The sequence below is a fragment of the Heterodontus francisci genome, chromosome 37 (assembly GCF_036365525.1).
Source record: "Heterodontus francisci isolate sHetFra1 chromosome 37, sHetFra1.hap1, whole genome shotgun sequence".
Lineage (NCBI taxonomy): Eukaryota > Metazoa > Chordata > Chondrichthyes > Heterodontiformes > Heterodontidae > Heterodontus > Heterodontus francisci.
Genome location: NC_090407.1, coordinates 13,835,475 through 13,861,011, shown reverse-complemented (window position 1 = coordinate 13,861,011; position 25,537 = coordinate 13,835,475). Strand labels below are relative to the sequence as shown.

Below are 25,537 nucleotides of genomic sequence, written 5' to 3'. Positions count from 1 at the left end.
AATGACCTGAGATTTCCCCCCTCAGGTTTACGTGTGTTGAGATATCTCTATTTGTTGGGAGAGCAGTATAAAAACATGTTGGCTTGCCGCTGGTTGTTTTGAAAAGCTCTGCAGAAGAACTTGTCGATTTGTAAACCGTTTGTCTTCTCTCCAATTTTCTGGTCTCCTGGAGGCACTGACTCATGCTGGGGTCTGATTTAGTGGCACAGGTTGCCCTCTGGGACCTCATTCAGGTGGCTATTCTTCACATATGAAACTGGACAATGTCAGTTAGCTATTTGACAGTGAAAGGCATCAAAGTGCACACCCGCCCACTTTCCAGCATGAATCACATGTCACCAATCAGGAGCGGAAAACCCTGGCTGATTGTTTTCCCCTTCCCTCCCTACTGGGGTTGCTGAGACTGGTCGTACAGGGGAATCATCTATCCTGGTTGAGATCAGCTTATTCCAGAATTCACTGCTTTATCACTGAAAGCTATTTGGCTTCCACAATTCTGCTACCACCACAGTTCCTGGTGGGGACATTCTGGGCATGGGGGTCGTGATCTGTGACCTGCTGGTTCCAGTGGAGGTAGGCAGCATGTAAATTTTGTGCATGATTGTAGGGTAGGGTTGACAGTCTGCCATGCTGCTGGCTGCCTCTGCACTCTGCAGGAAACCAAGCAGTGTTTGCAGAGAGCACCTTGTGCAGCCAACCTCCTGTTCTTACTGGCAGTCGGTCCCTCTTAAAGGGAAGTTGCACTGAGTTACAGGAGGCTGCTGCTGAACACTGTTGCTGCAATTGTAAACAACAAAAATGCAACACCAGGGCAGAGAGAGGGCTCCAAAGTTACGGATGCGATGGCAGAGGCCTTAGAGCTGGAGTTGGGCAGGAGGTGAGATGCCATGGCTGTGCGGGGGGCCAGGAGGCCCTCAAGGACCATCAGAATTGGGAGCAGGTGGCCAGGAAGGTCAATTCCTGGCGTCTGAACTTGATGGTCTGGCAGCAGTGCCTAAGAAGTCTGCTGATGCCATGTGGATGGTAAAAGGTCAGGTCACCACTCCACCAACCTCTCACGCTGCTCAATTCACCACTCAGCCATCAGCACCCCTGGCACTTAGGACTCATGCCTAATATCCAGATACTCTATCTCACCCGCACACATCTACCAATGCTGCCAGCCTCACATCCGCCTCTCGCTGCCTCCACATACCTCCAACTATCCAGCTTAGGCAGGCACATCACCCAGACACAGTTACACAATCACTTGCATTCTTCCTTCTCTTTTGAAGGACAAGGTGGTACACAATAGAAGGGAGAAAGACAGGACCAGCTGGGGACAAGGACTTCTGTATCTCCTGAGCCTTATGGAGGAGATTGTTCTACACATCAAGGGGCTGGCTGGCTGCGACAGAGCCCTTGGCATCTGAACATGCTGAGAACATTGGGGATGACAGTATGTTCCTTTCTCATGCTTCTTCTCAACTTATAGCTCACTCTCATCCTGCTATCCGGCATGATGTGGAAGCTACAAATGGTGTCACCATGGATGTCTTTCTTTCTACCCCACCTCACTTTCCCTTCCATCATCCCAACCTTTCCCTTCTAATTTTCTGCTTTCAGACACCCAATAACTGCCACCTGCCCAGCCACACCAGCTCCAGGAGAAGGAGAGAGAGCAACAGCTCAGCACCGGTGAAGAAGCCCCATCATTTGATCAGACACTTGCAGCCACCAGTTCAGATACTGGCACTGTTCCTACCTTAGAGAGAGTTGGGATCTGCACATGGGCTGCAGCCACATAAGGGGGAAAGGATGGTTTGTGTGGCAGCTCCCCGGAGGGCAAGGTTGCAGATGACTTTTGCTGCAGAGGACTTAGCTGAGGACCTCGATGGGGCAGCATACAGGAGAACGCTGATGGATATGCACATTGAGATGTTGGATGCATTGGCTAGCCTGCTAGACAGCCTCCTGTCACTGTCAAGGAGCATTGAAGATTCCAGCTCCAACTTGGCAGAGGGCATCACACTGAGCCTGCCTTCTCTGCAGCTTCTGCTCCATTTTGTGCTGCAGACCCAGGGGTACTGCAACTGCAACCCCCATACCTTGGTAGAACTTAGAAATAAGAAAGGGGTGATCATTTTGATGGGATTATACTCTTGGCCCCCCAACAGTCAGAGGGAATTTGAGGAGCATATATGTAGGGAAATCACAGATAGGTGTAGGAAATATAGGGTTGTGATAGTGGGTGATTTAAACTTCCCTAATATTGACTGGGACTGCCTTAGTGCTAAGGGATCAGATGGGAAGAATTTGTTAAGTGTGTCCAGGATAGTTTTCTGAAGATGTATGTGGATGGCCCAACTAGAGAAGGGGCTACACTCGACCTCCTCTTAGGAAATGAGGCTGGGAAGGTGGTTGATGTGTCAGTGGGGGACCAGTGACCATAACTCTATTATCTTCAAGATAGTTATGGAAAAGGATAGGACTGGTCCTCAGGTTGAAGTCCTAAATTGGGGGAAGGCTAATTTCGATGGCATCAGACAGGAACTCTCAAAAGTTGAATAGGAGAGGCTGTTTACAGGTAAAGGGACGTCTGGCAAGTGGGAGGCTTTTAAAAGTGAGATAGGAAGAGTTCAGGGCCGGCATGTTCATGTTAGATGGAAGGGCAAGGCTGGCAAGTTTAGAGAACCTTGGCTGATGAGGGATATTGAGGGTCTGGTCAGGACAAAGAAGGAGGCACATGTCAGGTAAAGGAAGCTGGGATCAAGCGAGTCCCTCGAGGAGTATAGGGGATGTAGGAGTATACTTAAGAAGGAAATTAGGAGGGCGAAAAGGGGCCATGAGATTTCCCTGGCAGATAAAATAAAGGAGAATCCTAAAACATTCTAAAAGTATATTAAGAGTAAAAGGGTAGCTAGGGAGAAAGTAGGTCCCCTTAAGGATCAGTGTGGTAATCTATGTGTGGAGCCACGGGAAATCGGCAGGTCAAATGAATACTTCTCGTCTGTATTTACCGTGGAGAAGGTCATGGAAGCTAGTGAGTTCAAGGGAGGGAACAGCAATATCCTGGAGCATATCAACATTACAAAGGAAGAGGTGTTGGAGGTTTTGAAGCGCATTAAGGTGGATAAATCCCCAGGGCCTGACCAGGTGTATCCTAGGATGCTATGGAAAGCAAGGAAGGAGATTGCTGGGGCCCTGGCAGAGATTTTTGTATCGTCATTAGCCACGGGCGAGGTACCAGAAGACTGGAGGATAGCTAATGTTGTGCCTTTATTTGAGAAGGGCAGCAGGGATAAGCCAGGGAACTACAGGCTGGTGAGCCTTACTTCAGTGGTGGGAAAGTTATTGGAAGGGATTCTGAGAGACAGGATTTATATGCATTTGGAAAGGCAAGGTCTGAGTAGGAATAGTCAGCATGGCTTTGTGCGTGGGAAATCATGTCTCACGAATTTGATTGAGTTTTTTGAGGAGGTGACCAAGAGAATTGACGAGGGCAGGGTGATGGACGTTGTCTACATGGACTTTAGCAAGGCCTTTGACAAGGTCCCGCATGGTAGGCTGGTCCAGAAGGTTCGAACACATGGGATCCAGGGTGAGCTAGCCAATTGGATACAAAATTGGCTTGGTGATAGGAGGCAGAGGGTGGTAGTGGAGGGTTGTTTTTCAGATTGGAGGCCGGTGACCAGTGGTGTGCTGCAGGGATCGGTGCTGGGCCCTCTGTTTTTTGTCATATATATTAATGATTTGGATGTGAATGTAGGGGACATGATTACTAAGTTTGCAGATGACACCAAAATTGGTGGTATAGTGGACAGTGAAGAAGGTTGTCTAAGGTTACAACAGGATATAGATAAGCCAGGAAAGTGAGCAAGGGATTGGCAAATGGAATTTAACGCAGACGAGTGCGAAGTGATGCATTTTGGGATGTTAAACCATGGCAGGACATATACAGTGAATGGCAGGGACTCTATACCTGTTGCAGCCTTTGTGAGGACAGGTCATCTAATCCTCTTCCCTCGTGAGGATGCAGCAACACTCCAGGAACTCACCACCACACCTCCAAAAACACTCCAGAGTACTACCAGAGACTTTGTAATAGCAGAAATTCTTCAAAATCATCTTACTTGGAAGTTAGGTGCCTGGCCCTTTAAGTAATGCTAGTGCAGGGCCCACCTTGCAGCTGAACGTTTGATCTTTTGTGAGTAATGTGAGAATTCGTTGAATGGGCCTGCATGGTCCAAATTTGGAAAATGGGCGTCACATCAGCCGGTTGAGCTGTATGACGTCATGATATCAACACTTGCTGCTTCCAGCACACACTAGGGACGCCTACACAAGTGTCTGTCCCAAGATGGTACACCACGTTGCTTGCACAGGAAGCAGGCGGTGGCACAGCGCTCAGAGAGCGCTCGGCTTCAGTAGCGCTGTCTCTAGCTGTGTGACGGATCTATATTTTGTGCCCTCCACGTCCTAACAACCCTCTGTGTAAAAAAAATGTCCTAATCTCTTCCATCATTCTTTTGCTGATCATCATAAATTAGTACCCTCGAGGCACTGAGCAGCAGAAATAGATTTTGCCAATTTACTTGATCATAATTTTGAACACCTCTATCTGATACCCTCTTAACCTTTTTTGTCGAAATGAAAAGAGCCCCAACCTTTCTAGTTTTTTCTCATAACTGAAGCCTCCCATCTCCGAGATCACCTTCGTGAATGTTCTCAGCACCCTTTCTGTGGTAATTTCACAGGGTTTCTCTAATAAGGTGTTCTAAGTCCTTTCCAAAAGACTTAGAAAGATTTGCATTTTGTAGTTGAATGCAGGTGGTTAATGAAACTACATCTCATTTGTTTTTTGCACTGCGCATTGAATCTGAGAAGAAACCTGATCACTCAAAATAGCTTCCATCTTTTCCTAATGGATTAAATGAATGTGGAACCACAAAGTATTAAAATAACCTCAAATCTGTGAAAGCCTTTACTGAACTTGCATCTATTTTGTGTGTTTCTTTTCGCTGCCACGCAGATGTGAAACTGGCATGGAAAAACTGACCCAAAGGCAGATTTGTACCAGAAACCAACACCTATCGAGGCCCCAAAAGCAACTGCTTCGAGCATTAGTTCTTGGAGAAAATGGAGCCAATATTTGGGGTTTGCATTGGAATAAGCTTTGGTTTATTTTTTTCTTCCTTCTTATGGTGAAATGGAAATCTGGATCAGGGACAGATTTTCACTTTTCTCCTGATCTGGAGCTGGAAAGAAGGAAGGGCTGTGATTTGATGGGTGACTGAGCACAGATTCACTTCCTTGTTCTGGAAGCTGCTGTAAATTTGCTCACATCTCTCCTTAGATTTATGTTGGTGGAGAGATTAACTGGGGAGTTTCTAGCTGGACAACAGTTAAGAGTTTAACAAAATGTTCGGAATCTTTTTGGAGACGGAGAACCACCTTTGGGTTCGGGGGAGACGGGTAGAGGGAATCGTGTCTTGAGGCAATTTGAGTTGCTGGTAAGTTACATTTTCCCAGCATTGTTGCTATGCTTTTAAGCAACATTTTCACGTGTTGCAAATTTGTAGCATTCCACCTGTGACAAAGTTTGTTGCAAGACCAAGTCTGCACAGGCAGGATTGTATCACAGCCACAGCTAACCAGAACCTGAAACAACCACAAAATCTGTAACCAGGGGCCATGAATTCAAGATCAGATGATCATGCTTAGAGCAACTTTAGGAATAGTTATTTGTGTCTGACTGATGGGACAGGACAGGAGGGAGGATGGAATTGCACCAAAAGTTAGGTTTGTTGTTAAATACGTATATAATTTGTATAAAACTCTTGCCTATAAATGCCTCGATTGTTTTTCCTTTTCCCCCTTCAGAACATCCTCTAGCCTTACAACCTTTCTCAAACTCTCCCTTCCTCTGACTGCGGCTTGTTGTGCATTTCCCCCTCCATCCCACCATTGATGGACATACCTAGAGCTGCATAGCTCTCTCTGAAACACCCTCCTTAGAGCTCCCCTGGTTTCTCCACCTTCTTTTCCCACTTGAAATGCCTCCTTAAAATCCATCTCTCTGACAAAACCCTTGGTCACTCCTCCTAACCTCTCCTTGGGCTTGCTGTTCATTTTCACCCATCCCTCTCTGAAGCACCTTGGGATGTTTTCCTATGTTAAAGGCTCTATATAAATGCAGAGTAAAACGCCGATGTTTGTGAAGCAAGCAAAACTATCAGAGATAAACGAAAAGTGAAAATCTGAAACACAGCTCAGCAGAGAACGTTCAGCCTTTTCCATTTTCACTTCAGTGTCTCCATATTGGGTGGAATTTTGTGCTGGTGGTGGAGCTCTCGACATTGGGGGAAACTGACACCGAGATCCCTGAGTGACACTTGTACAGAAGGCCCACAGCATTTAGTGCCAATTAGGCACTTAACTGGACAGCTGCGGGCCTTCTGTACCATTTAGGACCCCGCCCCTGGAAGTCCCCGTCTTGCAGAACTGCCAACCAATCAGAGGCCGCCAGCTGCCGTGCCACTGCGGAGACGGTGGCTGCTGCTGTAGTTGCAGCGACCAGACGCTGAGAGGTGGTGCTGGAACCAGGCTCAAGGTAGGTCAGGGCAGGAGGGGTATCACGGGGTGGGGGTCACGGAGGAGAGGGGGGGTTGGCAGCAAGAGCAGGCATTGGCCCTCAGTGGGTCCCCCCCTTCCTGATGCCAGGTCCCTTGTTTAGGCACTAAGTGCCTTTAAAAGAGGGCCACTCCACAGCCAGGAAGCCACAGCCAGGAAGCAGCCTGCACGGTTTCTCGTGCTGTGCTTCCCGTGCGGCTATCGGGCTGCCTGGCACACGAGAAGAGGCCCTTAATTATGGGTTAATTACCCAGTTAAGAGCCTCAATTGGCAGCTGGGCGGGAAAGCCATTCACAGGATTAGATTTCGGCAGAGGTGGGATGGTGGCGGGGTGGGGTGGGGGATTGACCCCGCCACCATCCCACTCGATTTTATGCTCTCCTCGCCTCCAAATCTGCCACATAAAATTCCATCTATTGTTTCAATTGTGTGACTGTGCAAATGCTCCGTCGATACAAATTCACCCTCATTGGGGTATTTACTGTTCCATCTCCTTCTCTAGCTCATTCTTTCCCAGGACTTCAAATTTGTGGAATTCCTTACCTCCCTCTGCTTTCACTTCATCCTGCACATCCCAGGAACATTCTGTGGGAAACTTAAATCTTGCAACATGCGACCTCCACAAAGGCTACTGGATTCCTTGCACGGCAAAGGAAGAAAAGATTATTTTTGGACTTAGCTCCTTAAGCAGTGGCCCTGTTGGATGGTTTGGTGAGTTTATGTGGGAGCAAATGATGTGACTGGATACATTAGGAAAGTTTCAAATGCACTTTTACCATTTTTATAAAAATTATAGACAATTTCCTTTTAAATGAATGTCCCAGGTGTCAGTTCCATTGCTTGAGAAGTTGATTATTGGTAAAATCACTAATTGAAAGAATAAGTCTCAAGAATCATAGAATCTTTTGGCACAAAATGGGATCATTCGTTCAAACAAGCCTGCACTGGCTCTTTAAGAGAGCTGACTAATTTAGTCCCGCACTCCAGTTTTTTCCCTAAAATTAGTCTTTTTTGCCTTTTGAAAGTTCCTATGGAATCTGATGCCACCACCCTTTCAGGCAGTGTATTCCAGATGCAGGAGTAAATAATATTTTATAAGAGAAGAAATGGTGAACATTTGTGGCACCAGAGCATGTTCTAATGTGCTATGAAGAAACAGTTTAAACTGTTTAATTGATTTAAAATTCAGGATGAGTTTTAAATCAATTGAGTTCACTATTTATATGTATCTCAAACATTCTAAGACTGTTAGTCCTGAAGCAAAACACACAAAATGGTTTTTATTTTGAACATGTCTCAATTTCTGCCATTTTCCTGTTCATTGTAATCTGCAATCTCCCTGTACTACACAGTCTTCCTCAACCCTGTGCTGAAATCTGGACCCATCCCACCATCCCCTACACTAACTCAATCTTTCTCACACTCTTGAGTTGCTAAACCACCCCAGTTTTACCTTTATACTAGACCCAAAGACTTTTAAAAGCCAAGCTTGGTGTGCACCAATCACTCTGTGATCTATCTTGTCTTCTTTCTTACTTTTACCAAAATTTGGTGGTGTCCTGTACTATCGGCCCTGACTCTATCATCTCAACGAAAGGCAATTTTTGTTTGTGCTTGATGAATAGTCCGAAAGGGTCACATTAGCTAAATCCGACAGTGGGAAACTAGCAGAATGGGTTGAATGCTGGATTACACCCTGTCCCATTTTGCTATCCAATGGAGCCAAAGATAGCACCTTTGTCAGTGCAGCACTCCCTCTGTATTGCACTAAGTGTCAATCTAGATTATGGATTAAAATCTCTGTAGTGGGACTTGAACCCACAACCTTCAGACTCAGAGGTGAGAGTGCTACTATTGAGCCCACACTGACACTTCAATAAGGAATGTGGCAAACAAAAATTTCAGTGTGAAATTCTTTCACAGACTCATCGGATAGGTTAAGAATGAGGCAGGCCCTTTAGCCCAGTTGATCCTCCATTTTTTAGAATACACCCTCCCCTCTCCCATTATCCCATTACAACATGGAACTGTTTCCCAAATGGTAAGCCAGTCCAGCTTTTGGTGGCCCTATGCATAAAAAAAGATTTACTGTGCATCTCTCCAAATCATCATAACCCTGATCCTGTACCCTCATCCTGCTGCTTCGTGTTCCTGGAAATATTGTTTTTGTTTTACTTTCTTTATCCCATTAGAATATACAAAGTCTAAAAAGACCCCCTACAAGCTGAGCCAGATTCAGTATTGATCCGTTTAATGCATTACATAAAGGAGCAATTTGTTACCTGTGTCAAAGAATATAAATGTATTTCAGTGACAGTACAAATACTAATACTTTGTTGTATATTCGCCACCCTCTTCTCCATGGATGGATGTCTGCTGAACAGAGAGGGGAACCAGGTCCCTGCTAGATCAGGATTGCAGTTTCTGATTTGTCTCTGCAGTTCTCCTCTAACAGCCGTGTGGGTAGCTTCAGATTAAATGTTGCATGTCATTCCCAGTTTAAGTATAGACGATGCTGAGAAGTGTTGGGGATTTCAAACACTCCAGGTAGAAGTTCAAATCTGTTAAAATCTTTTTTTAAAAACTGCATGTGGAAGCAGCAAGGCTGAACCAGGAATGGGAGCGCCCTGGGCTCTTTCTGCACACACATCTTTGGCTTCTGCTTACAATTCTAACCTGGGGAAGAAACGCAAGCAGACTTTCCCTGTGTGGTCTAAACTCATTTAGAGGAGGCCAGAATTCCAGTTCTGGTTGAAGTAAAAGCCAGGTTTTGTTCTCTATTTGCTTGAGTCAAAGGAATGTAGAATTCTGACTCTGTCCCTTGAGATATCGTTGAGCAGTGCTCGTCCTCCAGAGTAAAACCATTTTGCTTTATTATCTCTGTATTAACTCCCCACTCTACTCCCTTCTCAACCCTGCAGTTTGTTCTCATTTTCTTTCTCTCATGCTTTGGTCAGTCCTGTGCTATTACAAGGGGAAATAAAATGGGAAAAGTTTTGCTTAGTGGGCTGGAGTGAATTAGGTTGGCTACTGTTTTACTCCAGCCTGTGATTGATAGGGGGCTTGTCTCTTGGGCTGAAATAAAACTCTGTACTTCCTCTGCCATTTATCAGCCTGACGGAGCCATCCTCAGTTAACGGCAAGTTGCCTGGATGGGCAGAGACCTTGCCAACTGAATCTTTTCATCACTCCTTCCATTTCGTGTGCACCAGGAACAATGCTCCACAGACCAGCACTAAGCAGAGCTATTCCATAGGAATGGGTTTAATGCTGGAATGTGGTGCAGCCCTGAGCACGCAGGGGCTGGGGTCATTTGCAACTTTTCCCCCTGGGCAGGAAACTGGCGGAAGGACTGTTGCCCACTGTAGAACCTGCTCAATGTTTGTCCTATTGATTTCAACGTGATGGAAATAAGTTGGGTTCTAGAACAGGCACTCAATATGCCCTGCCAGGTTACTGCCCAGGAGTAAAGGTGAAAAATACCTGCACAACATATTTATTCAGATTTTATGGATATATACTTGAAGCCAAAGAATATACAGTGCTAATGGGAAAGAGCAAGGATTAGTTTTAGATTGCTGTAGCAAAGAACCAGCACACACAATGGGCCAAATGGCCTCCTTTCTGTACTGTAAAATTTTACATGGAACAACTTGCATTTTTACTGTGCCCTATCATGCCAATGGATCAGCTGACTGTACCACACAATTAATTATTATGGAGTACAATCACTGTTGTGATGGAAATGAGGGCAGCAGACATTCACCAACATTATCATCCCACATGCAGCAATAAGATGGATGAGCTGTTCATCTGTTTTAAAGTTGAGGGAGGAATGTTGACAAGAACACTGGGGGAGCTTCCTGCTCTGATCTTTGAATAATGCCAGGGGATCTTTAGCGCCCATTAGAACATGTACATGTTGTCTCAGTTTAATATCTTATGGGGAGGGCGATACCTGGTAGTTTCTCCAGGAGTTTTTATTTTATTTGTTCTTGGGATGTGAGTGTCGCTGGCAAGGCTGGCATTTATTGCCCATCCCTAGTTGCCCATGAGAAGGTGATGATGAGCTACCTTCCTGAACTGCAACAGTCTATGTGGTGTAGATATACCCACAGTGCAGTTAGGAAGGGAGTTCCAGGATTTTGACCCAGTGACAGTGAAGGAACGGTGATATAGTTCCAAGTGTGTGGCTTGGAGGGGAACTTGCAGGTGGTGGTGTTGCCACATGTCTGCTGCCCTTGTCCTTCTAAGTGGTACAGGTCGCGGGTTTGGAAGAAGGCTTGGGGAGTTGCTACAGTACCTCTTGTAGATGGTACACTCTGCTGCCACTGTGCGCTGGTGGTGGAGGGAGTGAATGTTTAAGACGGTGGATGGAGTGCTGATCAAGTGGGCTGCTATTGTTTTGGATGGTGTTGAGCTTCTTGAGTGTTGTTGGAGTTGCACTCATCCAGGTTATGGAATTTGGTGAAATCCTGAAAAATCTGCTGCCCTTATCCTAACTTGCACCAATGGTAAAAATAGATTTGCTGCTCTCTCAAGTGAGGCTGACTACTCTGAGGGTGAGATACAGATCTGTTAATGAAATGTTGTTAATAGTAGCAAAGCTGTCTGGTACAACGTTGCTGTTGCTCAGAAGCACATTTATCGAGCATCCAGACACACATACACACAGAATTATTTCTGCATTTGACCCATGATTATTTAGAATGGATAACAATTTTTTATTTTGCCTCTATGGCTCATATTAGGATAGGATTTAACAGGCACTCCTCTATTACCTCACCCACCTGGCCTTTATTACTGTGTGGGCCTTCTCAGTGAGCCTCAGCAGGCTATTTGACTGTGCTTGGAGACCTACATTGGCTCCCAGTTCCTGAACGGCTCAAATTTAAAATTCTCATCCTTGTGTCCAAATTGTTCCATGGCCTTGCCCTTGCCTATCTATATAACCTCCTCCAGCCCGACAGCCCTTTGCGATTTCTGCATTCCTCCAATTCTGACCTCTTGTGCATCCCAATTTCCTTTTCTCCACCATTACCACTAAATGTCTTTCGCTGTCTCGGTCCTAATCTCTGGATTTCCCTCCCTAAACATCCCTGTCTCTCTCTACCTCTCTGTCTTCCTTTAAAATGCTCCTTACCTCTTTGACCAAGCTTTTGACCACCAGTTGTAATATCCCCTCTGTTGGCTTAGTATCAATGTTTTTGTTTGATAATGCTCCTGTGAAATGCCTTGGGACACTTTATTACATTAAAGGCATTACATAAATGAAAATTGTTATTGTTGATAACACCATCCTAAACGTCGCAGGTGGGAGAAGGAATGCAAAGGGCAGTGGAAGGTTTGAAAAGCTACCTGACAGATGCAGTAACCTTGACATCAAAGCAACAAGGCGTTGAGGTCAAACTAACTTGAATCCGAGAACCTGCAGCAAAGGAGTTCAAAAATCTGAACATGAATCTTACTACGGAAATCCATAAAAGGCTGTAAATTTTACCTGAGAAACTCGGTTAAATATTAACCTCATAAACTAATCAGTGTGTTGTTTGTGTCCCGGGATTCAGTGAGGGAATGCTTTGCTTAGTCGCATAGAAGGACATCAGTTTCAAACCCTGGCCCATTTTTGTTGATTTCAGTCCTTGCAGCAGTCAAGCTGCTGCAGTTAGCTTCAGTGCCCGTTTGCTGAGATGGAGAAAGATCAAACAAAATTCCTGCTACTGATCTCTGTGTAGTAACTCCTACTGGAGCAGTCAGTCTGGTAAGAACAGGACCAGGCTTTGCTGTTATGCTCCCCACAGTCAAATAGCCTGCTGAGGCTCATTGAGAAGGCCCATACAGTAATAAAGGCCAGGTGGGTGAGGTAATGGAGGAGTGCCTGTTAAATCCTATCCTAATATGAGCCATGGAGGCAAAATAAAAAATTGTTATCTAAATAATCATGGGTCAAATGCAGAAATAATTCTGTGTGTATGTGTGTCTGGGTGCTCTATAAATGTGCTTCTGAACAACAGCAATGTTGTACCAGACAGCTTCGCTACTATTAACAACATTTCAGCAACAGATCTGTATCTCACCCTCAGAGTAGTCAGCCTCACTTGAGAGAGCTGCAAAATCTAGTTTTACCATTAAAAAGTGTATTTCTTCCTCTCCCCTCCATTTTCCGCCCTTTCCTCTTCAGAGTACCCAGTCTCTACTGGGATACAGTTTTCCCAAAAGGTATGAGCAGCCCTCTAGAAACTTGCATGAGTGACCATTCTTCATGATTGAGCCTAAGTAATGAGTATTAGCAGGCTAATCAATAAGTATTTGAAGTTGCTCTGTAAGCAAACATTGTAACTAATTTGTACACAGGAATATCTCATTCACAGCAGTTAGAAGAACGATCAATTAATCTATTTTGGTGTTACTAGTTGAGCAATGAATGTTGGCCAAAAGATGGAGAGGTTGTTCTTCAAAAGGCGTGTGGTGGCATCTAGTACGTCCATGCTGGGGCCTCAGTTTTCTGTGGCTTGAACCCGCAACCTTCTGATTCAAGAGGTGTGCATGCTATCGATGGGCCAAGGTGGGGATGAATTTCTGCGGGGGTTCTCCTGCTCATCTAGGGTCGTGGTGGGGGATGAGTGGAAAAACTCCTGTGGAAATTCAACCTCAAAGAGTTTCCAGCAGAAATCACTGGCTAGTGATCAGGAGTGGGAAACCCTGGCTTACCTCCCCCACAATCCAGGAGTACAGGATGTAATTGTCGTCCTCCTACCCACACCTCCACCCTAGTTGGGATTAGCTCATTTAGCACAGACTGGGAATAAACCTGGGACCTGGATCTGTATGGCTTAGTGCTACATTACTCAGCTGCACATCTGAAGTGCACTGGAAGTGGTTGCTCCAGGTTCTAAGTGGTGGAAAAGGCATTTGTGATGAACTGAGTCCTGCATCACACTATGTCAATGGTTCTCAAACATTTCTGTGTAGAAAGGCGTATGGGGGCAGAACCCACCCGTGCAAATGTTGATCAGCTCAAAGGGACCACATCACTACCCCATCCAGCCATCCTAACTGCCTTTTAAGGGCCAGCTTTACAAAGAAAAACAGATACCTTAATTTTATTAGTGTACAGGAACAGAAATATTGTGTTAACAGATCAACAAATAAGGAGAAATACAGAAATATGATGACTTCAGTGGTTCCTTGGGATCTGCAAGGAAATCCCAGTTGGAAAACCTACACATTATGTAGCACTGCTTAAAGTGTACTGTGTAGAACTGCTGCATACTACGATATCCAACATACACCCATTGATGTACTGCAGGCTTCCTAAGCCACTTTGAGTTTACTTTGTAATGATTCATAAACCCATAATTACGCTCTGACGCACATGCAGTGTAAACTGCTCGTAACAAAGTCACTCTAGCCGGAGCTATTACTTTATGGGGCTGATAATGTGCTACTGTTTGGGCGTGCTGTGGGAACAAGCTGACCTCGCCCACTAACTTAACGCCAGCATACTGAGAATAGGGTACTGGTGTTCTGAGCGTGTAACTCGTGATGTGATGGGTATGCTGGAAATTCAGGCACCAGCAGGCAATTTGCCCTCTCAGCGTCCATTCCAAGCAGTTGCTCTGCAGCTGTATTAAATATAAATTGATCACTGGCAACTTGTTGGTCAGTAGCAAAGATCCCTATTTTGTTTTTTCAAAATTCCCCAAGTCTTTGCTGATACACAGGACGGGAAACTAACTCAAAGATGGGAAGCATGCTTTGAGGGCTGGAAACCTGGAAACACAGATCGGAGGCCAGATGCAAGATGTGAGGCTGCAGCAGGGGGGAGATCGGAGGCCACGGTAAGGGGAGACTGGAGGCCAAATGAAAGATTGGATGTTGGGGCCAGCGAGGAGATTGGAGGCCTTGTGGAGGAGATCGCAAGGGTTGGGGAAAGATCAGAAGAGTCAGCGGGGAGATTGGAAGGGTCAAGGAGGTGTCAGACCACAGGGGTTTGGTGAAGCAGGTAAACTGGATCCACCTAATCGAAACCTGCATGTTTTTCAGGGTTAAAATTCCACCCCCCCATCCCCCACAGTCTCCAATGCCATCTCCAAATGACCTAAAATTGAAATGATTTGTGTTGTAAATTTGCACATGATATTGTGCCTTCAAATTTCTGTGTACCATCAAATGTTAACTTTAACCAAGGTAGAAAACAACAAGTGCTGGTGAGATTTGATTTACACCAGGGGTGTTTGCACTGAATAAGTATAAATGGTGAGCTCACCTGATAACTCTGTGCTTAAAGGGACTGTCAGTTGGGGTAGTGAGCCAAACACAACAGCAAAGTCTGATTCGATCCTCCTTCTATGCTAAGTCAGCTGATCTCAACTGATGTAGCAACTACGGTAACTACAATTGGCCTCAGTGCCTCTGGGCTAGGGAGGGGGAATAAACTCTACCATGGTTCCAGCTCTGGATCGCTATCTAATTACTGCTGTTGGAAGGTCCATGTGTGTGGATGTCAGGTGAGAACAGGACCAGGTCTGCCTGTGGTGCCCCAATAGTCGAATAGCCCAGATCACAGATGAACAGTAGACACTTGGATGAGGTACTGAAGGGTTGCTGATGCCTATGAAGCCGCACCAAAGAGTCAGTAGGTGTATGTGGGTGGATACTGGTGGAGGAATGTGATGCTCCCTCCGTTCAAATAATCCACTGACATTCACTGTCAAGGTCCACACATTAATATTGGCCATTCATTTTCTTGAGCAGCCCCTGTCCAGGATGATAACAAATAAATGGGGGTGGGGGAGAAGGGTGGAGGAAGTGTGAATGGGCATTAAAGGAATTAAAGTCTGCATGCCTGGACTGTCCTTGACAAACATGTCTGTAGACACTAAGCCAAGTGTAAATTTTTGTGCTTTCAGATTTGAATTCCACCCCATTCCTCCCTGTATTATAACTGAATCCATAAATGTTTATATTCCTGATTGTACCATTTCCTCTCAGCTCTCCTGATGCATTTCCCTTCTTTTTTAAGCAACGTATCCTATTAAAGTAAGACACATCCCAAATACCTAGTGACAGAGGGTAACAGTGGAATTATTGTTACAGGCTTGGTCTGGTTTTCATTAGGGGATATAATGGGTCCTATTTCTGAGCTAGGCCGCTCAGTCAAGTCTCCCTCATCATGTTATACACTGGCAGTTAAGTGATGTGGTAGAGGGCTCCTTCCGTTGTAAAATAACAAACCCAGCTTTGTTAATTATTTTGGTGTCAATTAACCCACAATTTATAACACTGGAGCCAATTTACAAGACTTAACTCAACTACCCGCACCCTCACTTTTAATAAGAGGGGTCTACTGAACATGGCATTGAACATCTGTTTTACAGAAATAAACCTCAAGATGAAATTACAGCCAATGGAAACCTGACATAAGTGGGGCAGGACTAGAGGACAGGCATTCCCTAAATCAGGAGGTCCTCAGGACCTAACAGAGCATTGGCAAAGGTCAGACCAGTTACCTCCGAAATCTGGGGGCGTCAGGCCCACCCGGGGTTCAGGCTGGACGGGAACCCAGGACCCTTGAAGATAAAGGGATAAAATATCTTGTTAAACGTATGAGCAGTGCCACTTCAGTGAGCGGGTGGACACAGTGAGAAGGTGGGCACTGCAGATATGCCTGCTGCTTGTGGTCCCTTCCCTGAACCTGCAAACTTTGGCATGGTCTTTGGCAGATGTGCCCTCTTGATTATCGAAGCCCAGGAGTTTTCTCAGATCCCCCTGTAAATGCCATGGCTGACACAGATAAGCAGCCACTTCCAAGAATGAGTACCATATTCTAATAACTCTTCATGCTTCTAGTACTATTCAGAAATATATACTCCTTACTACTGATTCATAGATTATTTAATTAAAAAAGTGTGTCTTGCATAGTCATCTAATGTAAGTCATGTGTTATTGGAGTAAAGCCTCTGATTGTATGGATGTGATTGTTATTCATTTATTTGGAGTGTGTTGGAGGAACAGGTAATTAAAGTGACTGCACTTCCTTCTCCTCTATCATGTAGCTGTTGAAAGCAAAAAAAGAACAACAGAGTTTGTCTTACTGGAATGGTGGCAAGAATTCACTTATATTTGGCCTTGTTTGGGTTTCACTGTGTATGTTTCTCAGCAAGGAAGCCTGTTCCAGGCCACACTTTTCCCAGCTTAAGTTGCTGTTCTGACAGACAGCTTTTGTCAAACAGCGCTGGTCAAACACGGGAGCCCCTGCCATCATCCCCTTGAACAAAGCTGAAACTTAAATAGAGTTGGCTGCCTTAATTGCAGTGAACAGTGGTCAGAAACTGGAATTTGAGTGGTGGGGGTGTGCAGTTTAAGTTCCCCGACATCAGCTGTGCCATGCAGCCTGCACGGGAATTCCAGTGGAAGGAAGATGCAGTCGAGAAAGCCTGTGGGCAGATTGGGAAGAAGACATTGGAGTCTCACAGCAGGGGCGAGAAGATGCAGTGGAAGGACTACTAAAAGCCTCTATAGCTCTTCACAAGGTTGGATATTAATCATTTGACACTTTATTGACATTTATGTTTTAAGGAATGGGGCTGGAGGGCTGGAACGCTCTTGTCGTCCATTGCCCAAAGGATTTTTAATGTGGCATTGGCTGCTGTAAAAGCAAGCAGCACCTCCAGCCCTGGCGTAGGGACCAGCACTTTACCCAAAGAAACAAAACTAACCTTAGCCCTGAGGCCCTCAGAGCAGAAAACTGTATGGTAAGAAAGAAAGACTTGCATTCCTATCGAGCCTTTCACAGCCTCAGGATGTCCCACACCATTGTAATGTAGGAAAAGTGGCAGCCAATTTATGTACAGAAAGTTCCCACAAACAGCAGTGAAGTAAATGGCCAGATGATATCTTTTATGTTGGTTGAAGCATAAACATTGAGTATGACACCGGGCAGAAATCCCCTCCTTTTCTTCGAATGGTGCCATGGGATCTTTTATGTCCACCCACAAGGGCAGATAATGTTTAACATATCATCCAAAGGTGGCACCTTCAACAGTGCAGCACTCCCTCAGTACAGCAATGAAGTGTCAGTCTAGGTTATGTGCACAAGTCTCTGGAGTGAGATTTAAGCCCACAAACTTCATAACTTAGAAGTGAGAGTGCTACCACTGAGGCACGGCTCATATCTTTGTGCTCATATCTGATGAAAGGGCACAGACCTGAAATGTTAACTCTGCTTCTCTCTCCACAGATGCTACCAGACCTGAGTATTTCCAGCATTTTCTGTTTTTATTTCATATCTTTGTGTGGTGTGTAGTTCTAATGAAGGATTCCAACTGAAACCTTAACCTGCATTTTGTTCTGAAGTAAAGCTCTTTGAACACTCGTGTACAAAGATTTCATACTTGAAATCTATTTGTCCGCTACTTTAACAGAGGTGTCAACCAGTTTATCTTAAATCAGTTAGCACCTCTGTTGCAAAGAATGAAGAGAAATTTCATACAAGGTGATTGTAGGCTATTTTCAAAGAACCATTTTCAGATGCTAACTGGCTTACTGTGCATCTCGACTACTTTCTGATTTATAGAATCATTTCATTTTACAGCACAAGATGTGGACATTGGCCCATCAGGCCTGTGCTAGCTCTTGCTCCCCCTTTCTTTCCGCATATCCTTTTCCACTTCACACACTAAATGCTTTTTCTGTTTACCCATATCATGGGTTCACTTGATAACCAACTTGGGAGCTCTGGATCTGTTGAAAAAATAAACCACTCCTCCTCTTGGAGTTATGTGGTCTGACCTCGCTGGCTTATGTTTCAGTAAATCTCCAGCTACTGTTGCTTCGCCTAATTTAGTTGTGCTTCTGTGAGGGCATCATGCAACTTTCACTGTTATTCCCAAGCTTCTCTTATGCCCAAAACCCTGAGCCTTGCCTTCTTTCCTCCTGTGGGTCAGAGAACCAGCACAGGAGTAAACCCCACGTTTGCTTCTGTCCTCTCTTGAAGATTCTCTTTCGTACTCTCTCACTAGGGTGCAATTCCCTGTGCATCACCCTCCAGTACCTCATCCAATTAACCATTTTTTTTTGCATGTCTAATGAGTGTTGGCAGGCTGTTCTCCCATGGAAGGCATTGACTCCATGTTGTATTTTGTTTGTACCCAATGTCAATCCTTGCACAGCAAGGGGTTAGGAGCCATAACTGATGTTGTCCATCCTCGCTCAGGTGGGCTGAATTCAGCTGCAGCTGCCTCTTGGACTGAGATCACTTAACTTGGCACAGGCTTCCAATGGAACCTACAGGATCTTCTGGTCTCTATGGCTCATTGCTGCACCTGGCAGGATATTAATGGTCATCGGAGAAAGCTAAGTTCTATTCTTCATATCCATTGTGGCATTGTCTCTGCGTCAGCCAGTTAAGGAGAATGGGCTTCTCCTCAATGTGCTTTCCGGGTGCTGACAGGACCTTCCTACCCAATCACATCTTTTTGGTCTTCCCACACTACAGACATACACAGTTCACAGCTGACAAAGAGACTGCTTCGCTCTGAAGTGAAAGATGGCCATTATTTTTCCTGTAAATCGGCACTGTGCCACTACTTTCTATTTAGTTAAGCAGCATGATTGGCAGAAAATATAATTCCATGTTCAGGAGTATAAACATCGTACAAATTCCCACGGAGGCGCCAAAGTGCATATGGTGAATGCGAGGGTTTCAGCGGTTAGAGCTTGAAACCGAGTCCTCAGAAGGGATAGCGGCATTTCCTGTAGTTCCTTTGCTGCTACGTTACACCACATTTTTAAGCTGTCAAAGGGATTTAGAGGGTTTGAACTAGCAAGAGAGCAGCCATGGCATATTTGTTAGACCATCAGAGCCACAATTTGTTAGGAGTTATTTTGCGATTGAGGGATGAGCTTCAGGGAGGAGCCTATGTGGAACTATACGGGAGAGAGAGAAACCCACATGCAAAAGCAAAATACTGCGGATGCCAGAAATCTGAAATAAAAACAGAAAACGCTGGTAGTTGTCAGCAGGTCAGACAGCATCTGCGGCGGGTCTGTTTCTCTCTCCACAGATGCTGTCTAACCTGCTGAGTGTTTCCAGCATTTTCTGTTTTTTGAGAAACCCACATGGCCTGCTGAATCAGTACCTCAGCTGTAACTGGGTTGATGTTGCCATAAGATTGCCACATAAAAAGTTACTGCACAAGATAAGAGCTCATGGTGCTGGGGGTTATATATATATATGGATAGAGGATTGGCTAACTAACAGGAAATAGTGTCAGGATAAGTGGGTCATTTTCAGGTTGGCAAACTGTAACTTGAGGGGTGCCACAGGGATCAGTGCTGGGGCTTCAACTATTTACAATTGATATTAATGACTTGGATGAAGGGAAAGAGTGTACTGGAGCCAAATTTGCTGACAATACAAAATATGTGGGAAAGTGAGTTGTGAGGAGGACACAAAGAGAGTGCAAAGGGATATAGATTGGTTAAGTGAGTGGGCAAAAATTTGGCAGTTGGAGTATAATGTGGGAAAATGTGAAGTTATTCACTTTGGTAGGAAGAATAGAAAAGCAGAATATTATTTAAATGGAGAGAGACCACAGAATGCTGTCGTACAGAGGGACCTGGGTGTCCTTGTACATGAATCACAAAAAGTTAACATGCAGGTACAGCAAGTAATTAGGAAGGCAAATGGAATGTTGGCCTTTATTGAAAGGGGGATGGTGTATAAAAGGAGGGAAGTCTTGCTACAACTTAACAAGGCATTGGTGAGTCCACACCTAGAGTAATGAGTACAGTTTTGGTCTCCTTATTTAAGGAAGAATATATGTGTATTGGAGGCAGTTCACTCGGTTAATCCCTGGGATAAAGGAGCTGTCTTACAAGGAGAAGTTGAGCAGGTTGGGCCTATACTCATTGGAGTTTAGAAGAATGAGAGGTGATCTTATTGAAACATGATAAGATTCTGAGGGATCTTGACAGGGTAGATGCTGAGAGGATGTTTCCCCTCATGGGGGAATCTAGAACTAGGGGCACAGTTTCAGAATAAGGGGTCTCTCATTTAAGAAGGAGATGAGGAGGAATTTTTTTCTCTCAGAGGGTCAGGTCATCGAATATATTCAAGGCTGAGTTGGACAGAGTTTTGATCCACAGTGGCAGGCAGGAAAGTGGAGTTGAGGTCACAATCAGATGATTTTATTGAATGGCGGAGCAGGCTCGAGGGGCCAAATGGTCTACTCCTGTTCCTATTTCTTATGTTGTTATGTTCTTATATCACACTCAGTGCCTCAGGCTAGCATGAGTCAGGGCTCCTGATCGCTGTCATTACCTTTCTGAAAGAAAGCGCATGTGAGTGGGCAATGGATGAGGATGACTGGACTCGACACAGCTCAGCCCAGCCCATAATTGAACAGACTGCTGACACTCAGGGCAAGATTTTCCCTGCGGTCTTTAGGACCCCGCCATCAGGCTCAAATGGGAGTCAGAAGTCTGCACTGTGCGGGGAACAGTCACTCACCTGTGATTTTTTCCGAGTTGGCCAATTAGTTGCTGGAGGGTGGGCTCGCCATCCGATTAAATAGGCCAATAAGAGACCCTTCAGCTTGGTAGCAGAAGCAGGATGCCCTTACAGGTAAGTGAGGGAGAGAAGATGGAGGTGCCCTCTCTCCAACATTTGTAAAGCGTAAATAAAAAAGGCCCTAGCAGCTGGGCCACCACTGTGGAGGGCAGGGGTGCTGGGTGGGAGGTGGTGGTGGTGCAGAACCCTCTCACAGGGTGGCCTGTTGCTGCAGCTGAAGCCAGGCAGGTAGGACGGGGCTGTACGCCTGCCTAGAGTGCTGGCCCCCTGGTCTGCTGCTGGGAGGCTGCCTCCAGACAGCTGCTCTGTTCCTTGAGGCCTGCAGGGACCTGGAAAATCTCAGTTGGCCTCTGACAATGGACCTTAAGTGGCTATTGACTATTGAATGGCTACCTGCCATTTGCGGACAGGTAGCTCTGCTGCGTCCCCCATCCTGCCTTCAGGAAAATGGCCCGGGGCAGAACAGAGCTCGGGAACCGGCACACTGGCCAGTGGCATATAATTCTGCGCATGCCTGCCCTCATCAGGGCCTAAAAAGTCAGCCCTCAGTGTCCTAGAGTCACACAGCCGAGTACTGGACAGCAGCTGGTGTCCCTGGAATCATATCCCGGGAACAGTCAGCTTTCAGAGGTGGAATACCACCTGAATGAGAGACTATTCTTTACTCAGAGAGTGCTGAGAATATTTAGTTCTCTACCACATGGAGTTGTTGAAGTGATTGGCTTTTAAGGGAAAGCTAGACAAGTATATGAGGGAAATAGGAATACAAGGATATATTAATAGGGTGAGATGAAGTAAATAGTGTGGGCTGAGGCCCATGCAGAGTTTGAACACTTGTATAGACCAAGTGGACTGAATGGCCTGTTTCTGTGCTGTAAACTCGAATGCATTTAACATTAATGTAGATTTATAAATTTCCTTGATCTGTCATTTTAATTAAAGCGTTAACCTTATTCTAAACAGTTTAACTTGCCTTTTAATACAACAGAGAATTATTGTGACAATTTTGTGTCATTCTCCTGGTAATTTCTAAACCCGGTCGGTGAAAGGGTTAATTGTATCGCAGCACTCTCACTGCAAGACAGGGATCGTATTTGCAACAAAAAGGCTCAAGGCAAGTCTCAGGAGAAGGTCACTGCCAAAATAGTTATTAATGACTGAAATGATCCAGTCTGATAACAAAATAATTGCTGCTGGGCTTCAGTATCTCACCCCGTTTAATTTTTCAGTGAAATGATTTAGGAATAATTATTACCAAAAAAAAAAGCACAGCCCTTTATGGATAGATCGTTGATATAATTACAATACGAGCGGTTCCATGCTCTGCTGCCTCCGACAAGAATTGAAACAAACTCCTCCTCTAAAAGGGGGAAGACTTCAGAATAAAACAATTGTCTTATGAGAACTTTTATCCAGTGCTTTCCAACACTGCAGTGCGATGATGCAAACTGTGTGCTCGGTAAAGAACAAAAGAAAGACTTGTATTTAGATAGCATCTTTCACAACTCAGGACATCTTAAAGTGCTTCACAGCAAATGAAGCATGTAACTTAGGAAACACAACAGCCAATTTGTGCACAGCAAAGTCCCACATATAACAATGTAATAATGACCAGATAATCTATTTTAGTGATGATGGTTGATTGATAAATAATGTCCAGGACACTAGGGAACACTTCCCTGCTCTTCTTCAAATAGCACCACAGGATCTTTTACGCAGACCTAAGAGGGCAGGCGAGGCCTCAGTTTTATGTCTTATCTGAAATATTGCTCCTCTAACCGTCTAGTAATTCCGCAATACTGCATTGGAGTGTCAGCCTAGATTTTGTGCTCAAGTATCTGGTGTGATACTTGAACCCACAGCCTTTTGATTCAGTGGTGAGAGTGCCACTACTGAGCCACATGCTACGATATGAAGGTATCATCATAAAGCCTTCAAAGTGACACCATTTTGAATTTAAATGGCAAATATTTGTTTTTAGGTTTCCTTCTCCCGGTTTAGGACAATTCCCCTTTATACTGTGGAGCCAAAAGACAGAGGTTTCCCCTAAAAGCTTCCTGGGTAAAGGCACCACTTAGTCAAGACCTACAGGAGAGGAGGTTGGAGGAAAGGAGGTGAAAAAATGCCAACAATGTACAATCTACCCCATCAGACCATGTACATTAGAACAATCTACTGAGTCAACCAACAATGAATTATCAGTGAATAACCTTAATATTTCTTGGATTATCTTCTGTCGGTTTCTGTCAATATTTGTTTGCGTAGGAATTACTGAGCCATACAGATCAGGAAGGACCTAAGTTTGACCCTTTATCAATGCTGAGTTTACTCAGCTGTGGGTGGGGGGGGGGGGGGGGGCGGCGGTGGGGAGCGGGGTTGTTGGGTTCTTTGCTTCAGTGGTCCTGGTTGGGGAGACAAGTTCAGCCAGAGTTCCTGACGATCGCAGCTTATTGATCCTTGCTGGAAAATGCATGAGTATTAACACCAGATGAGGAAATGATCATGCTTGGCTTTGATAATTAAACTGATTTCTAATACTCACGGTCCAATAACAAAAAGGAAGCAAAATATTCGAAGAAAGAAAACAAAGGGCAATGAGGTTATTCATAGTTCTTTGACCTGATCATGAGACTATTCTTGAGAAAGGAAAGGTAGCTAAACATTTCGGATGTAGACCCTTCATCAGGACTAATGAAAGGACCCACCTGAAATGCTAGAAAGACTTATATCTATATCATGCTTTATCATGTCTCTCAGAAACATCTCAAATGGAACAAATTACCTTGGAGGATAGTAGCTGTTGTTAAGTTGGCAAACATGGCAGCCATTTTGGTGATATCAGTTGAGGTTGGAATGCTGATCAAGTTACCAGGAATACTGCTGTGGGATCATTCCCTCACTACACTGCATTACAAGCTCTTGCCCTGAGGTGAAGCTGAGCCCACAACCTTTTTTTCTTTTTTTATATTCATTCATGGGAAGTGGGCGTCACTGGTGTCACAAAAACATGCTATGTCGAATGATGAGTTTTAATCCACTGGCTGGAAACCTTAATTAATTCTTTTCAAAAAGAAGAAACAGATAAAAGATGACTCAGCTAAGATGCCCACCCTAATTTGCAATACTCATAGTCTACATTCCAATACATTGAGGTGGAGATGAGTTGTCTGCACAGTCCCAGCAAGAACAATGACCTGGGGAATCTGAGTGAACAACCTATTCAGTTCCCATTAGGAAAACATTGTGGCCATCACTGGGACATTAAACTGGTGGAGACGAACCACTCAAACTTAATCACTTGAACAATGGGACCCTGGTTGTGAGAAGGGAATTCCTGGAAATGAACTGATTGAGTTGCACAAGAAATACACTGGTAACCACGTTGAATCACTGGGAGACAGTCATGTGACACGCCCACCATTTGTGTGCTAAAGCTGGTGTTTTCTCTGCAGCAATCAGACAAGCTGGTAGAGATGACAAGAGAAGACCCAAATGGGGTCCCTCCTCCCTCTCTCTAATCCACCTTGCAAGCTTCGAACCCTGCCTGTTGGCCGTAACCACCTAGGCATATCACTGCTGCAGACAGAGACCCCTGGAAGGAAAGCATCCACATTGCTGTTTCCAGGAGAACCAATGAATCAGCCATCCACATCTTCAATCCGAAAGCCTCAGGGCTACCAAATTCAGCCTGAGGCCAGCCGAGTCACCAACCTCCACAGACTGTATACCCCTTTTTACTTCTCTGGACCTTAATTCGACCAATCTACCCTTCCCCAATCTGTGACCTATTTGTGTGTGTGTGTGTGTGAACGTCGAGTGTGTGTGTGTGTGAAAGTTGGAGCGTAGTTTATTATTTTACTTAGATTGGTTTAAGTACAATAGGCTAACCTCTTTCTTTGTTAAACTCAAGAAAACCTGTCTGATTGGACTTTATATGATCATAACATGTAAATAGTTAAACACTCACTGAATTGGCAAGTATATTCACTTTAAAAAAGAAATAAACCTGTTGTGTTCAAACAGAGAGAGGGACTAGAGGGGAGCCCTTTGACCCCTCCTCACCAGTTTGTAACACTGGCAAGGTCAGTATTTATTGCCCGTCCTCAACGCCATTGAGAAGGTGTGGTGAGATGCCTTCTTGAGCTGCTGCAGAACATGTGAAGGTACCCCCATAGTGCAATTTAGGATTAGGTCAATTCGCAGGGACTTTATTATGGAGCTGATATTTTTGTCTCCTGTGTCAACGAAGAACAGGCTGCCATCTGTCTTTTCAGACACAATACCACTGACCATCCAGGGAGTTCCAAGATTTTGACCGAGTGACCATGAAGGAACGGCGATATCTTTTCA

The 25,537-nt window shown here is 44.9% G+C and overlaps 1 protein-coding gene across 11 annotated transcripts in view; it reads right to left on the bottom strand.

Annotated features, from left to right (window-relative positions):
• The window catches only part of prdm16 (PR domain containing 16), a 769,749-nt gene that overhangs the window by 288,755 nt on the left and 455,457 nt on the right, over positions 1-25,537 (bottom strand). The window lies entirely within an intron of this gene.